Source organism: Macaca nemestrina, chromosome Y, assembly GCF_043159975.1.
Source record: "Macaca nemestrina isolate mMacNem1 chromosome Y, mMacNem.hap1, whole genome shotgun sequence".
Taxonomy (NCBI): Eukaryota; Metazoa; Chordata; class Mammalia; order Primates; family Cercopithecidae; genus Macaca; species Macaca nemestrina.
Window position 1 is genome coordinate 11,381,162 of NC_092146.1, and position 18,140 is coordinate 11,399,301.

Genomic DNA, 18,140 nt, shown 5'->3' on the forward strand with positions numbered 1-18,140 from the left:
TTGCCTGGAACAGCAATCAAATGATGTCACCCTCCTGCCTAGTTTTTTGTCCACATATTGGATTATAACATATACCGTGCTTAAGTTAACAGAGATAATAATCAAACTTATATTGGTAATCAGCCAACAGGAGATATTTTGTCTCTCATGTTAGGCTTATGTTAATAGGTAAGGTCCTGGGTTACATGTTTGTACAAAACTTACTTATTTTGTTTAAAATCTTCGGTGATAGAAAGTTTCATAACAAGGCCCAGTAAAAGGTTCAGATTGGAACTATCAGTTACAAACCCAGGTAAAGTTCAAAGTTGTCACCATCCCACATTTACAATGCCCACTGTTGAGGTTCTGTGTCTAACAAGGGAATATAGCACTAAGTTGGAGTTGTGAAATTTATATGGGAATCTGGCCACAGATGGAATGCTGACACATTTATGGACCCAGCCCACAGGAAAAATGGTCTTCTCCCTTAACCCTGCCTATAGGAGAGATGTTGACTGTCAAACCAGGGTTTATGGCACTATGTAAGATTGTGAGTCCTTAGTAGTATGTAGGCCTCAGAGAGGTTTGCAACTCTGCTGCAGGTTTTAAAAAGCTCTTGGTTGTTGTAGAGACTTTCATACTTTGGCCCAGCACATATGAGACTGTGAGTCTAATATAAATGCTCAGTTACAAGGTAAAGGTGTCACCCTCAAAGACAATGAGATTGTGTCATATCACTGTGTCTCGTACTCAGGTCTTGAGAGTTTTTGGCTCAAATTCCTTTCCATGGTTGCACAGTTACCCATCGCTGGGTTAGAATCATAATAATGTGACTCTCCTGCCTGGGTGCTATCAACCAGATATATTATCAATATTCTTGTCTGTCTTATTTCAGAAAGCCAGTCTTGAAGCTATGAGATTCTTTCTGTTGCTTGGCCTATTCTGCTGTTAATACTTGTGATTATATTGGAAAGTTTTCGCGTTGTTTTTTTCAGCTCTATCCTATTGGCCCCATTTTTCTCCAGACTGGCTCTTTTGTTGTTGTTGTTGTTGTTTGTTTGTTTTTGCCAGTTTCTTCATTTTTTTTTCCCCTTTCTGGCACTGAACTTACTTTTGTCATTCAGTGAAGTTTATTTCTGTCCATATTCTAAATTATACTTCTGTCATCTTAGAGCTTGCTGGAAATGTAATTTGGTCACACAGAGGAAAGAAGTCTTTCTGGCTTTTTGTGTTTTCAAAATTTTTGCACTGATTTTGCCACATGTTTATGGGCATATGTTTGTGGTTGTTGATCTTTGAATGGGATTTTTTAAAATTCTATTTGATGGTCTTGTGTATTTGATTGTGGTATAAGGTGTTTGCAGCCAACAGGCTTAGTTCCTGCTAGATTCGTTTTTTGGGGGTCTTGATTTGGAGGGCAACGCTCACCTCACATCTCAGAGGTTGCATAGTCTGGATGACTTGTATTGAGCCCCAACTCTTTTCCCTGGCCCCCTGATATTTGAAGTTTCCCACTCTGTGGGACTAAGGTTACACAGCTGCCGCAGAGTACAAGCGAATATAAGGTTTCTCCCTGTCTTTGGGCATTCAACTCTGTGGTAGGAACAAAGCAGCTGGGAGGAGAGTGCTGCTGGAAATGTGGTGCTATTGTACTAAATGTAGGGTTTGCTTATGGCAGGATGCTGACCAGAGAAGTTTTTGATGCCTCCTTTGTGACCCTCAAGAAAGAGTGTTCAGAGTGTATTAGCATACCTTTTTCTCTGAACTATGTAAGCACAAAGGCAGGGGTGTGGCTTTCTGGCTCTTTGCCCAGCAAAGCTTCATCTGCAATGGCAGTTGCTGGGAGTTTCAGGGAAATACTGCATTCCCAATTGCTGGTGGGGCAAGCAAAGACAAACCCTCCTTTGCAGACATGTGCCAACAAAGTAATATCTGGAGCCATTATGGTGTCAGGGGAAGCTGCAATATGGGGAAGAGACATATGGGCTGATTCAGTCATAGGGGCTACCTTGCTGAGCTCTACAGGTGTCAGGCATGGCCCACCAGTGCAGGTGCAATGGTTTGGGCTCCCAGAGTACCTGAGACTGCCCTGTATGTATCAGTAGCCAGACTGGGTCCCTGGTGAGGTGAGCAGACCAAGGAGTGCTCAGTTGGAGTTGCTTTTCCTGATTTACCTGATCATCCTGCAGAAATTAGGTCCAACAGTTCTGCTAGGGCTAAAGTATCTAATGGAACAAAGTTGAGCCTAAAGAAACAACCACCATTGGCCACACTTTACTACAGATGCTCTTGTGCCTAACCATCTGAGCTTGCTTACTGCCACACCATTTTGCTTGTCTTCCAGGGGTTGAATCTCAGAGAGATGTAGGTCAGCAATCCCTCAGTGCAGTCAACACAGGATGGAGGATCTGTGCTTGTGGTCAAATTAGGGGTTCACTGTCTGGTGAGGAGCATTGGTTAGTTTGTGGAAACCATGGAGGATAAACTGGTCTTTTCTCCTTGGGTGAGCTGCAGCTTGTTTGAGGTGTGAATAAGGCACTTACTTAGGGTTTTGGATTTTTTATTAATCTGCCGGTAGAAAGGACAGATCTCCTGCAGATGTAGTGGCAGAAATATTTTCAGTTGCCCCTGCAGACTCTGTCTAGGGAGTTGTTAAGTTGATACTGGCTCAATAGCTCTGGCAATGATTGGCTAGTTCCCCAGTCCTGGAGAATATGCCCAGTGAGAATATATGAGAACAGGCACTCACGTAAGTTTCTCAGCACTTGTCTGAAGGGATGGTGCCATATGTTGGGTGTTCACTGAAATTTCTATTCACCTTAGATTTTCCAGTACCTAACGTTATCACCAGTGAATGCTGCAAAACAGCAACAATGGTGGCATGACTTGTTCTGTGGGAGCTCCATCACAGAGAGGTATAGACCTGTTTTTAGCCCAAAGGCACCTGTCAGAGGTATCTAGAAACCCTTTTTGAAAGGTCTTACCCTTTGAGGAGAACATGTAAGGGGAACTACTTAAGAAAGTAGTTCAACCTCATTTTTGTAGGACAGCTCTGCGGTGCAGAGGTATCACTTCCAGTCCCAGTCTATTTGGATTATCCAAAGGCAGAAGGCTGAAATAGCTAAGTCACACAAACAGCAAAAATGACAGCTCAGTCTTTGCTCTAAAAACTATATTCCAAAGAGGTTTCAAAATTCCATTAACCAAAGAGCACTGGTAATGGTAGCTGGACACCCTCGTTGGGAATTCTTTCCAGTGAGGAGGAATGATATTGGAGCTCTGCTTTATCAGGCAGTCTGGCCATGTCTTTTTAGAGCACCTGTAGGGTGCTAGGAGATTCTTCCTGCCCCCAGTGAGCTTGGGCTCTTCAAAACTTGAAGGCTGGAATGGCTAAGTTGCCCAAGCAGCAAAGATTGTGGCCCATTCTCTTTCTGGTAACTCCATCCCCAGAAGGTGCAACCAATGGTTGACAGGAATTTTAAGCCAGTACGTCTTACCCTATGAGGCACTGTGGAAGTGAGTCCTAGAGACCATCACTGCTCAGCCCCCTGGATTCTGCCTAGTTTCTATAGGTATGTACAGGGGTTTGACCTCCTGTTTTGCTAGAGTTGCTGATGCTTTTTCTGGGAAGCCTGGAAAACCAGAGTATCTAAAGTCCTTGAATCTCTGCACAGGCCTGAGTGACTGCTCTGCTGAGACACCATGTAGCTCTGTGTGTTAAACTGAAGGCCTTAATGAAGTGGATTCATGAAGATACCTCCTTACCTGACGATTGCAAAGATTTGTGAAAGAATTATGGGTTCCCAGGGTCACACATGCACTCACTGCTTTACTGGATGTGGAGATTTGCCTGACTCCATGTTGTTCAAGAATGGCACATTTTCTTGCCTTGCTTTACTCCATTCTTCACAAGTTAAATTGTTTCTTTAACTAGTCTCAATGCGGGAACCTGGATGTTTCAGCTGAAGTTGTTCTATTTATGCATTCCTCTCTATGAGAGCTACACAGTCTAGCTGCTTCTAGTCAGCAATCTTGATCATCTTTTTCTAAAAGATCAATAATTTTTTATATTGAAATAATCTGATTTTTTTCTAAAGCAAATATTGATGTAATTTAACTCTTACATTTGATGATGTGTCTTCATTTCTAAAATTTATGTGAAATAATATGATCAATGGTTGCTGCTCCAGAGTTAAGAAAGGTTCTTCTATATCAGATGAACAGATTTATATACTTTCCCATGGAAGATTTAAAAAACTGGTATCTAAGATACATGAAAAAAGTTATAAATGGAAAGACCACTTGTGGTTGGTTTACAGCAGTATCATAAGTGACAGGATATTAGAAGTGTGGTAAGTGATCAGGTTAATATTCAGCATAGTAAGAGAAATTATGTGAATTTTAGAAGGAATTAGATTTACCATTTGCAACTTAAGCTAAATAAAATACAGTGAATTTCAAAATGCCTTTTTAATGACAATGGGTAGACTTAATTTGTTTTCTTTTTTTTATTATTATTATACTTTAAGTTGTAGGGTACATGTGCATAACGTGCAGGTTTGTTACATATGTATACTTGTGCCATGTTGCTGTGCTGCACCCATCAACTCATCAGCACCCATCAATTCGTCATTTACATCAGGTATAACTCCCAATGCAATCCCCCCCCCACCCCTCCCCATGATAGGCCCCGGTGTGTGATGTTCCCCTTCCCGAGTCCAAGTGATCTCATTGTTCAGTTCCCACCTATGAGTGAGAACATGCGGTGTTTAGTTTTCTGTTCTTGTGATAGTTTGCTGAGAATGATGGTTTCCAGCTGCATCCATGTCCCTACAAAGGACACAAACTCATCCTTTTTGATGACTGCATAGTATTCCATGGTGTATATGTGCCACATTTTCTTAATCCAATCTGTCACTGATGGACATTTGGGTTGATTCCAAGTCTTTGCTATTGTGAATAGTGCCGCAATAAACATATGTGTGCATGTGTCTTTATAGCAGCATAATTTATAATCCTTTGGGTATATACCCAGTAATGGGATGGCTGGGTCATATGGTACATCTAGTTCTAGATCCTTGAGGAATCGCCATACTGTTTTCCATAATGGTTGAACTAGTTTACAATCCCACCAGCAGTGTAAAAGTGTTCCTATTTCTCCACCTCCTCTCCAGCACCTGTTGTTTCATAAGCCAAAATTTTTGTTATTGTGTTAAGGCTATTTTACATTAAATATTTTCCTTGCTGCTGATGTTAACTTATCCCATCTTACCCAAACTTGTAGGTAACAGATGGTAACAGTAGGTGATTACAATGGTTCTAATAAAGACTACGTGAGTATAATGGAACTATATATTTCTGAATTCTGAACAACAGTTTACAAAATTTTATTATGTTTTTGTTGTTGAATATTGACTTCTCTGGTTTGCTTAACCCATACAAACCTTTCGTTTTTATTTACATGGATTTAAAAATACATATCTATTACCTAATAAATGTTAGGTGTGACAAATTTATGAAGAATAATCAAATTTGTTTATAGTTCTGTATTTACTTTCAGAGGGAAAGAAAATCATTAGAATAAAACAGATAATTTTACAAGTGTTAATCATTTAGCAGCAAACCAGAACCTTTAAAGATTTTGAAAGCAAATCTGTTTTCTCTGCTTTGCATTAAATTCATTTATCTAAAATGTTACTGCTCCTGGCTTAGAATCATATTGTGCAAATTCATTTTTTTTTGTTTTTGTTTTTCTTCTGGCCTGCTGCTCACTGTAGACAATATATAATTTTCATATAATTTTATAAAACATTCTTTGTATAATCCCATCAGAGATTATAAAAGTGACTTTGATAAAATTTAATGTTGTTCACAATTTTATTCTCATGTAATTTCACAGTGCATGTATTATTATATGTTAATTATTTAGTACATTTTACATTTTATTTCAATTAGAGATATTGTTTAATCTAATTTTCATTTAGTTATTGTTCATTTTACTTTATAAAATTGACATAATTAAATTTATTAATTTTATTATGTCAATTTATTCAAGTAAACAGTTGAAAGTTTAATAAGTTATGATGGCTCTTTGGCATATACATTAAGTAAACAAAGACAACACTAGCTATCTAATAAAAACTACCTAATTAGAAATAAATATTATTTTTGAAATTAGCTTGTGGTCTCAGGTGAAAAATTAAAAATATCTGTAGTAAAGAAATGACATTATTTCTTCATATTAAGAGAAGATATTGTAACTATGCTGTATAATCGACACTCACAATGGAAACAAGATGAAGAGATAGGCATTTCAGCAAAACTAAATGAAAACCTTATAAAATCTTCAGCCATGCAGCCATGTTTCTTGATTTAAACATCTCCTGGAGGAGGTAGAGGGTAAATCTATGCAGTCAAACCTGGAATTGCTGAGACATGTTAAAATATGCACCATCAGTATTGAAACCTAAAATGCCCTGAACTGTTTTCATTTAGATTAACAAAATATGGTTTTAGTCCTACTTCTCTATGTCCTGGCTTAGGCAGAATTATCAAGCCATTTTAAGTAGATTTGATTCTAAGTTTTGTTGTTGTTGTTGTTTTTGAGATGGAGTCACCCAGGCTGGAGTGTAGTGGTACGATTTTGGCTCACTGCAACCTCTGCCTCCTGTGTTCAATCAATTGTCCTGCATCAGCATCCAAAGTAGTTGAGACTACTTGTGCCCGCCACCACCCCTGGTTATTTTTTTTATATTTTTAGTAGAGGCAGGGTTTCGCCATGTTAGCTGGAATGGTCTTGATCTCCTGAACTCATGATTTTGCCACAACAGCTTTCCAAAGTGCTCAGATTACTCGCTTGAGCCATTGTGCTTGGCCTTGATTATAGATCTGGACACAGACCATCCTCAACTTATTGTCTCTGAGGATAGAAAATTTTGTGATATGAAAGAACAAAACCAAACATTTCTTATAACAAAAGAAGATTTTATTTCTGCCCTGCAGTCCTGGGCTCATCATCTAGGTTATGTGAATCACCTCTTCTGCCTGAACTGTGCTTCAAGTGAAGAGTGCAGGCCTTCTAAACACTGCATCCAAATGACAGGACTCTCTTGCCTTGGCCCTTTCCACAGGTGGAATTGTGACTTATCTTTTGGCTGATCATTTAGGTGATATAAATTTTCTTTCCTGCCTTGCTCCACAAGGGGCATTATGCCATAAAGCTGGGCCTAGCACCCAAGTATTACAATGTTTCCGTTAGAGCCATGCCTTCAAAGAGAATATTGTACCATTTCTGGTTTAGGATTTAGGTGATGTGGTTGCCTGTCTGTTTTCACAACCACAGAGTGCATGGTAACGTATACCTAGGCACAACTAACAGGCATGATAATGACTCTTATATGTGGACTCAGACAATAGGAGAGATTTTAACTCTTGTAGCTGGGTTTAGGCAAATGAGTGATGTTAGGTATCTCCTTCTGGTTAAAAACTCACAGAAAACTCACATATTTTTATAATACCATTGGGTTGTACAGAGATTGTCATAGCAGGACCTAGAACACAGAGAAAATTGTGAGCCTCTCATGCACACCCAGCTGACATGGACTTTCACCATCATAGGTAGATGACGGCAACTGTCTTAAATGAATCAAGGTTCATTTAAGGTTTTCTTATTGGAAATCAAATCTTTAGAATTTTATTTCATCATGACTTATGCACATGTGTATTTTCACTCTAGACTGCTTCCAGCCTACATGTGGAATTTTGATATCTACCTGGTCCACCTTGAAGTGATAAGATTATTCTGCCTGGACTCTGTTCTCGATAAGAATTGTGACATCAGTGGATCAACTACCCAGGTGACATTATATTCTTTTTGCACCATGCTCACAGACATGACTGTGACATATTACTGTGTCCGTCACTTAAAAGACATAACTCTCATCTCTGAAACAGGTCCTGCACACAGGGCAGGATAGTGACATAGTCATAGGCTAGGCAAACAGTTCTAACACTATTTTGCCAGGGCTGTGACCAAAAGTGGACATTTTGATATATCACAGGGACTATCATGTGGGTTATACAGCCCTTTTCCTTAGGATCTGCCCACTTGAATTATGACATATTGCTAGCCCAGGCACAAAGGAGATGGTATACTTTTGCAGGGCATGCTTTAAGACAGGCTTTGTGACACATATCTGGGCCTATTACCTAGGTGATGTGACTCATTACTTGGCCCTGCCAACATCAATCATTGTGACATAAGGGTGGAACCTGCACCTACGTGATGTAACTCTCCTGCCTCGGTCCTTTACTAAGGGGGAATTGTGAATATCTCAGGACCAAGGACCAGTTGATGTAGCTCTTCTGCCTGGTTTCTGTCCACATTTTTAATTGTAAAATATAACTCAGGAGGCACCTAAGTGGTATGACCCTTGTTTTTCTGCCTGCTCCCTGCCTTCTTGGGATGCTGAGATTTATCTCTGAGCCCATGACCTAAGTGAAGTGATTCTCTTCTTCTGTTTAGTCTTTACAAAGTGGGATTTGAGACATTGCTGAGCCCAAGACTCAGGTTATTTGATTCTTCTTGTTTTCTTGAACTATGCCCCAAAATAGAATTTTGACCTATTGCAATGTTCAGCATGCAGATAATATTACTCTTTGGCTGGGTTCCTGCATATAGAGAGAATTATGGCATATTGCCCTGCCAAACACCCTGATAATATGACTGCCATGCCTGTGTCAGGGCCACAGAAGGTATTTTGCCATATCTTGGGTCCATTATGTAGGTGTTTTGGCTCTCATAACAAGACTGAGTTTTTTTTCCCACATGTGGGATGGTGTCATATTCCTGAGTCCAACATCCAGTACTGTGACTCTAATTCCTAAACCCGGCCTAGAGAGGACATCAAGGCATTTTGCTTGGCACAGCACCTCAGTGATGTTACCTTTCTGCCTAGGTTTTTTGCCCACTGGGAAAATGGGACTATGGAACTATGATATGTACCTTACTTCAGTTCACTGGAATAATGATCAAACTTATGCTAGGATTCAGCCAATAGAAAATATTTGGCCTTTAATCCTTTGACTTAGGGCAATAGGCAAGGTCCTGAATTGCATATTTGTACCAACTTTACAGAACTTTATAACACTAACTAATAATGTACAAATTCCTTGTGTGGTACAAAGTTTTATAACATGCACCAGTAAAAAGTTCATATTGGAGCTCTTGATCACACATCCAGGTGAAAGCAAATTTTGTTTCCATCTCACATGTCCAAATGCCACTGTTAAGGTCCTGAGTCTAATGTGTGAAGACAGTATACAGTTGGAAATGTGACCCTCACATGTGGGTCTGGCCACAGGTGGGATGATGACTCTTTTCTGGATCCAGCTCACAGGCATAATAATGGGTCTCATCCCTAAAACCAACCTATAGAACAGATATTGACTATTACACTTGGGTTTTTTTTCACCATGTAAGATCATGAATCTATACAAGCATGTAAGCCTCAGAGTGGTTCGCAACTCTCATACATGCTGTGTGAAGTCTTCAAAGTTACCAGAGTGTCATATAATGACCCAATATATACAAGAGTTTGTGACTCTCATATACACACCTAGCTCACCGTTAATGATGTTACCCTGAAAGACAAAAAGTTTGGCATATTGCTAGATCAAGTGGACTGATGTTGAACCTTTTTGGCTTAAATTCCTTTCCATGGGTGCATTGTCACATATCACTGGATGAGAATCATTACAATGTGACTCCTCTGCCTGGGCCCTGCCAACAGATGATATTTTCATATATCTCTGGGCATATAAGCTAGGTGATTTTTCTCTCCTGCTTGTGCAAGAGAAAACATTGTGAAACATTGCTTGAGTTAACATCTTGATGATGTGACTCTCCTCTCCTGCCTGGGTCCTGTTCAACAAAGAAATTGTGACATACCACTGATTGTAAAACCTAGGTGATGTGTCTATTTTTCATACTCTAGACTCTGACAAGGTACGGGATATTACATATGGGAGAGCCCAGCACCTAGGTAAAGTGACTCTTCTCTTTTTCTACTATCCTATCTAGAATGGGTTTGGTGACACACTATTTGAGTCTGCACGCAGGTGATCTAACTCTTCTGACTAGACCCAACCCAAAAATAAAATAATATGGTATCACTGGCTCAGGGCCCAAGTGATATGACTCTTCTGACGTGTCACTACTCAAAGGTGAAATTGTGACATATACGTGGGTTAAGCTCACATATGCAATAATAACTCTCATACCTGGACCCAGCCAGTAGAGATATTTTTAATCTCATAGCCAGTCTTATAACCATGGATAAAGTCCTGGGTTTTTCAACTATATAAAATATACTAAGGATTATAGCATCCAGGTATATCATATAAAGCCTTAATGGTACAAAGAGTGTCATAACAGAGACCAGCAATGAGGTAAAACGGTGACTCTTATGCACACCTAGGTGACATGATTGTCATTCTCACATGTGAACAGGGCCTAGGAATGCGGTACTAAATCTCACACACAAAAGCACTCAAAGTTTGACATAATTACTCTCATACGTGGATCTTATTTACAGGTGGCTTGGTGATGTTTGAACCATGATTCAGCATATCTGGGAAGCTATGACTCCCCTACTGGAAAACAATCTTCAAGTGAGATTGGGGCTCCTATACATGGATCTTGCCCATTGTTGAGATTGTGACTCCTCTACTTTGACCCAAATCATAGAAAGGGTTGACTCACAAATACAAAACCAGGACTTGTGTGGGATGTGAAACTTATTTATGAGACTTTGATTAGAACAGGTAACTTTGGCCAGCACAAGAATAATGTGATACTCTTTTCTCAGCCCAGACCACAGATAAAATTCTGCCATATGTGGAAAAAGCACCTAAGCAATATATAACATGTTTCTTGGCTCTGCCTCCAAGGGACACTTTTATATATCACTGAGACCATCACCCAGATGATGTGAATTATGTGCCTGAAACCTGCCTACAAAAAGAATGGTGTCTTATATCAAGGTACATCATGTAAGTGATGTAATTCCCTTCTACTGCCTAAGCCATGTGCTTACAGTGCATTGTGACACATGACTGGGTAGGGCACCCATTTGATGTGAGTCTACTTTTTGGAATCTGCCAACAGGAAGCATGGTAAGATATCACTTGGCACAGATTGTAGGTTATGTTTCTTCACTTTTGCCTTGGCCCTGACCACAGGGATATTGTGGCATACTGCTAGGCCCCACACCAATGTGAGGTCACTCGTCAGCCTTGGTATTACACATAAAGGTCATTGTGACATATATCCAGACCAATTGCCTGAATGATGTGAGTCTCCTCTCCTGCCAAAGTCCTGCCCACAGAGGGAGTCTTGATATATCACTGAAATTAGCATCCAGTTGATGTGATCCAACTACCAGGGCAATGACCACAAGAGTTATTGTTCCATCTCACTAGACGAAGACCCACATAGATCATGTGACTTTCTTGCCTTTTCACTGGCCACAGGTGATATTGTGCCATATAACTGAGCTCATAAGAAAAACATAATAACTTAGCCGGCTTGGTGGCACTTGCCTATAATCCCAGCTAATCGGGAGGCTGAGGCAGGAGAATTGCTTGAACCCGGGAGGTGGAGGTTGCAGTAAGCCGAGATTGCGCCACTACACTCCAGCCTGGGTGACACAGCGAGACTCTGTCTCCAAAAAAAAAAAAAAAAGGAAAAACATAGCAACAACTCATATGCATGGATCCAGGATATGTGCAGAATGGTGACTCTTATTCTTAAACCTTTCCTCAAGTGTAATTGAGACATATAGCCCATCTCCTGGGTGACTTAAAAATTGTAACTAGGTATAGCCCTTGAATGAGATGTTCCTAGATACCTGAGCCAATCACCTTGGTTCTTTGACATAGCTATCTTAACAATGTGTTCAGGGAAGTTACAACATATTTCTGTATATCTAAGTTACATGACTCTCCTCCCCTGCCTGTACTCAGCTTCCTTTGCTAATTGCATCACTTCTAAACACTGCGACTATATAAATATGAGCCTTTGCCTTGACCCTGTCAACAGGAGGCATTGTGACATATTTTTAGGCCCACCATTTATGTGGTATGACTCTCCTCTCTTGCCTGGATGCTGCCCACAGGCACATTGTGCCATAGAGCTGGACCTAGCACACAAGTTATGTGATATTTCTGATGGGACCCTGCCTACAAAGAGAATGTGGGAATATTTCTAGCCCAGCCTTTAGGTGAGTGTCTGTTCTGCCCTCTTTATAACCAAAGAGGGAAATGTATTTTATATGTAGGCACAGCTCACAGGCATGATAATGATGCTCATATGCAGACTCAGCCAATAGAGAGTACTTTGACTCATATAACTAGGTTTAGGGACAGGCCTGATATTCTGGATTACCTTCTTGTATAAAGATCACAAAAGATTGCAACATTCACACGTATTTAACAAAGTCTTTTGGTTATACAAACAGAATGAAACTAGAGCTCAGCATGCAGGTGAGATTGTGAGTCTTGTATGCACACCCAGCTGACAGTAAGGACTGACATAATCTCACATGGATGAAGCCAACTGTAACACATGAAAACAGGACATGCATGGTATTGTAAATATCATCTATGGAATTTTCTGAACAGTGTGATTGTGATATAATTATTTGCCAAGCACATGTGTAATCTGACTCTATAGACTTGTTCCAGCCCATATATGGGATTGTGATATCTACATAGGCCAACCTCAAAGTGATGTGACTCTCCTGACTGGGCTCTTCTGTCAATAAGCACTGTGATATATCATTTCATTTAGAACCCAGGTGATGTTACATTTTTGCCGGTACCATGCCCACCAAAATTATTGTCATGTATATCTGTGTTCACATCACAGGTGATGTGACTAACTTCACTGGAATTGTCCCGCACAGTGGAAGGATAGTGACATATTGCAATGCCAGGAACACAGGTGAGGGTACTATTTTGCCAGAGCCATGTCCAAGGTAGTACAGTGTCACATATCTCTGAACCAGTCACCTAGGTTATGTGGCTCTCTTGCTTGAGCTCTGCCAACCTGCAGAATGACATATTTCTTGGCCAGGCACACAGGTGATGATACTCTTTTGCCAGGGCTCTGCTTCATAGATGACCTTGTGACATACCTCTGGGTCTATCATCTAGGTGAATTGACTCCCTGCTTGGGCTCTATCTACGTGAAACATTGTGGCATAAGAAGAGAACCTGCACCTAGGTGATGTAACACTCTTGCCTGCGTGCTATGTTAAGAGAACCTTGTGACATATCTCAGGAACCAGCACCCAAGTGATGTGGTTCTTCTCCTTGGTTCCTGCCCACATGTTTCATTGTGACATATTTCTAGGGAAGTACCTAGGTGATATGACTCTCCTTGTCTGCCTGAGCCCTGCCTACTGAGAATGTTGGAATATATCGCTGAGCCCATGACCGGAGTGATATGACTCTCCTCTTCTGCCTGGGCCTTTAAAATGGTGGGATTGTGAGATATTGCTGAGCCCAGCATTTAGGTCATGTGACTCTACTGTTTTTTTCTGAACCATTCCCACAATGGAAAATACTGACCTATTGCATCCAGATGATGTTACTCTTCCGCCAGAGTACTGAATAAAGAGGGAATTATTGCATACTGTTGGGCACAGCACCCTGATAATGCTACTGTCCTGCCTTTGCCAGAGCCACAGAAAGTATTTTGATGTATCTTCAGCCCAATTGGTAGGTGTTTTGGCATTCACCCTTTGGCTATTTTTTTTTTCCATACTGCTGGGTCCAGCACACAGTTAAGGGGACCCTCCTTTCTAGATTATGCATAAAGAGAACAATGTGGCCCATTGCTTGCCACAACATCTAAGTGATTTTCCTCTTTTCACTATTTTTTTTTTCTGCCCACAAATAGGATTATGACATATACCTTGCTTCTGTTCACAGGCATGATGGTCAAACTTATATTGAGATTCAGCCAAAAGGAGACATTTGGCCTCTCATCATTGTATTTACATCATAGGTAAAATCCTGGGTTGCATATTTGTACAAAGCTCACAAAAGTTTACAACACTAATTCATATTGTAAAAACTCCTTGTGTGGTACAGAGAGTTTCACAACAAACTCAGCAAAAAGTTAAGATGATAACTCTCAATTACATACCCATGTGAAAGTAAAAGTTGTCACCATCCCACATTTACAAAGTCCATATTGAGGTACTGAGTCTAACAAGTAAAAAGAGTACAAAGATAGAATCGTGATTCTCATATGTGAATCTGGCTACAGGTTCAGTTTTGACTAATTTTTGGACTCAGATAACCGGCATATAAATGGGTCTCATTTCTGAACTCAGCCTAATAAGAGATTTTGACTATCATACCTGGGTTTAAAGTAATATATAAGATTGTGAGTCCGTGTGATCCTGTGTGCCTCAGTGTACTTTGCAACGCAAATGTGTGCCATATAAAGCCCTCAGATATAGTGTACGGTGTCGTATGATGGCCCAGCGCACACGTGACATTGTGACTCTCATATACAAACCAAGCTAACATGTAAAGTTGTCACCCTCAAAGATGAAGAGATTGTGTCTTATCACTGGGCCTAGTACCCCAAATATTAAGTCTTTTGCTAAAATTGCTTCCCATGTGTGTATTGTGAAATGTTGTTGGGTCAGAATCATAATAATTTGACTCTTCTGTCTGGGCCCTGCAAACAAGTGATATTATCACATTTCTCTGAGGCTATCAGTTAGGTGATTTGTCTATTTTGCCTGTGCTTTGTCCCTAAGGAACATTGTGACATCGCTGGACATAGCATCTAATAAATGTGACTCTCCTTTCTGGCCTAGGTCTGGCCCACTAAAGAAATTGTGACATACCACTGAGTGAAACCCTAGGTATTGCAATTCTCTTCTTTATTCTGGAGTCTGCCAAAAGAGGGGATTATTACAGATTGCTGAGCCCAGCACCTAGGTGGTGTAACTCTCCTCTTTTTCTTCAATGCTGTATACAGTGGACATGGTGCCATATTACTTAAGACTGTACCCAGGTGATGTGACTCTTCTGACTTGGCCCTGGCTGTTAAGGAGATTATAATGTATCTAGAGCTCAACATCCAGGTGATGATGCTCTCCTGCCTTGCTTCTCGCCACATGTGAAATTGTGACATATACAGTTCACATGCACAAAAATAAATATCATACCTGGACCCAGAGAAGAGAGATATTTTGACTCTCATAGCCAATCTTCTGGCCATAAGTAAAGTAATTGGTTTCCTAATTGTATAAATTTCACAGAGGATTATGACACTCAGGCATATCATAAAACCTGAGTGGTACAAAGAATGTCATAACAGGGATCAGCAGTCAGGTGCTATTGTGACTCTTAGATGCACATCCAGCTGACCTGATTTTTATTCACTCACAACAACAGGGCTTAAAAAGAAGGTATAAATCTCACACGAAAGAGCAGTTGAAGGTGGATATTGTTCCTCTCTTACGCGGGAGGTTTGGTGATGCATGTTTCAGCATAGTTGTGAGGCTGTGACTACCCTACCAGAACATAGCCTTCAAGTGGGATTGGGCATCATATCTATGGATGTTGCTCATTGTTGAGATTGTGTCTCTTCTGCTTTCACCCAACTAACAGGATGTGTTGACTCACATACATGAAGCCAGGACTTGTGTGGTGCTGTGAAACTTATTTCTAAATATTTGCTAGTGTGTTATCAGAATATACAAATTAGCCTAAGTAAGACCGGCTCCTGAATACTTTGACTCTCTCTTTAGGCCATGACCGGAGATAAAATCATGACATATATGGACTATCCATCTAAACAAAGGTGTCTGAGCATGCGTAAAAAGGACACTTTTACATATCATTGGGACTAACACCCAGTTGATTTCAATTCTTTGCCTGATCCCTGCCTATAGCAGGCATTGTGGCTTATATCTAGGTCCATCATCTAACTAATATGCGGACCATACACCTAAGCAAAGCTTCCTGGGCCTGCCTACAAAGAACACTTTTACATATCACTGGGACCAACACCCAGATGATATGAATTCTTTGCCTTATCCTTGCCTATAAAAGGCATTGTGGCTTATATCCAGGTCCATCATGTAAGTGATGTGATTCTCCTCTACTGCCTTGGTCTGGCACTTATGGTGCATTGTGACACAGAACTTGCTATAGCACCCAGGTGATGATTCTCCATTTTGTGACATGGAAATGTCACAGGAAGCATAGTAACATATCACTTAGCTCAGATCCTAGGTGATTTTTCTTCTCTCTTGCCTTGCCCTGACCACAGGGGAGACTGCAACATATTGCTAACCTTAGCACACAAGTGAGGTTACTTTCATACTGTAGTACTGTACATAGTGGCCATTGTGCATATATCTAGACCAATTGCCTAAGTGAAACGAGTCTCTTCTCTTTCCGGCACCCAAGCACTGCCCAAGGGGGAGACTTGATTTATTACTAAAACTAGGATCCATGTGATGTGACTCTTCTTCCAAGGTCCTGCCCACAAAAAGGATTGTGACATCTCACTGGACCAGTACCCACTCAGATGATGTGACTTTCCTGCTTACTTTCTGCCCACAGGTGATATTGTGCCATATATCAGAGTCCAGGTAAGAGGAATAATCATGACTTTCAAACCTAGAGCAATGTCATACGCAAGATGGTGCCTCCCATTCCTTCAACTTACCACCAGTGTTATTGTGATAATTAACTTTACCCAGCTCCTGAGTGATTTAATAATCCTGCCTATGTGTAGCCCATAAATGAAATTTGGACATTTATTTCCGCTGATCAACTTTGTGATTTGACTATTCTGTCTTAACAATATCCTCAGGAAGTATTGTAACATGTCTCTGGACCCATTATCTAGATTGCCTGACTACTCTCCTTCCTGGACCCTGCTTCCACTGGAGACTGTAGCATTTCTAAACACTGCATCCAAATGACATTATACTGGTCCCTTCAACTGGAGACACTGTGACATATTTCTGGGCCTATAATTTAAGTAATGTGACTATCTTCTGCCTGGAAATTGCCCACAAGCAGCATTGTGACATAAAGTTTTGTGTAGGCCCCAAGTTATGTAACTTTTCTTCCAGAAATTTGCCTACACAAGAAATGCGGGGAAATTTCATACACAACATTTAGGTGACTTGGCTCTCATGCTTCTTTTATTATCACAGAGTAAATTGTGACATATACCTAGGGACAGCTCAGAGGCATGATAAACTCTAATATGTGGATCCCACAAATAGGAGTAATTTTGACTCTCATAACTTGATTTAGAAACATGAGTGATTATATCTTTTTCTGGTAAAAAGATCACAGAAGATTGTAACAGCCTCAGATATTGTGTAAAGTCCTTGGCTTCTACAGAGTGTCATAACAGAAGCCAGCAAAAATATGAAATTGTGAATCCAATATGCACACCTAGCTGACAGTAAGAACTGTCACCATTTCACAATATATGAAGCCAACTGTCACTTATGAAAACAGGACATGTATGGTATTGTCCATCTCATCCTGGTAATTTCCTGCAAGTATGATTGTGGTATAAATCTTTGCTGAACACCTGTGTAATTTTTCTCTACAGACTGCTTTCAGTCCACATATGTTATTGTGATATCTATCTAGGCCAACCTCAAGCTACTATGACTTTCGTGCCTGGGACTGCTCTCAGTAAAAATCGTGATGTATCACTAGATCCAGCACCCAAGTCATGTTACATTTTTGCCTGAGTAATACCCACAGAAATCATTGTGATTTATCTGGGTGTCAACCACTTTGGTTATGTAACTTTCCTTATTAGAATGGGCCTTGTGCACAGTAGGGGATAGTCCCATATGGCTGGGCCAGACAAACAGGTGATAGTACTTTCTTGCTAGGGCCATGTTCTAAAGAGAGCATTATGACAAGTCTATGGGCCTATCACGTAGGTAATGTTGCTCTCCCGCTTGAGTCCTCCTTAACTAGATAGTGACATATTGCTAAGTTAGGCTCACAGGTGATGGTCCTTTTTCACCAGGTCCATGCCTCATGGAAGACATTGTGAAGTATCTGTGGGCCTATCATGTAGCTGATGTAAC

General features: G+C 40.5%; 2 long non-coding RNA genes across 3 annotated transcripts in view; both read left to right on the plus strand.

Moving 5' to 3' along the window:
• LOC139360990 (uncharacterized) overlaps positions 1 to 10,801 on the plus strand; it is a 63,031-nt gene extending 52,230 nt beyond the window's left edge. For both annotated transcript variants that reach the window (XR_011618575.1, XR_011618576.1), the window contains exons 5-7: positions 5,264 to 5,312; positions 7,715 to 7,835; positions 10,575 to 10,801. This is a non-coding gene — a long non-coding RNA (uncharacterized lncRNA). The remainder of the gene's footprint in view (positions 1 to 5,263; positions 5,313 to 7,714; positions 7,836 to 10,574) is intronic.
• Positions 10,802 to 13,986: 3,185 nt separating this feature from the next.
• On the plus strand, positions 13,987 to 16,658 carry LOC139360953 (uncharacterized). Its single transcript, XR_011618514.1, has 3 exons — positions 13,987 to 14,050; positions 14,817 to 14,924; positions 16,549 to 16,658. It is a non-coding gene; the product is annotated as an uncharacterized lncRNA (long non-coding RNA).
• The last annotated feature ends 1,482 nt before the right edge of the window (positions 16,659 to 18,140 follow it).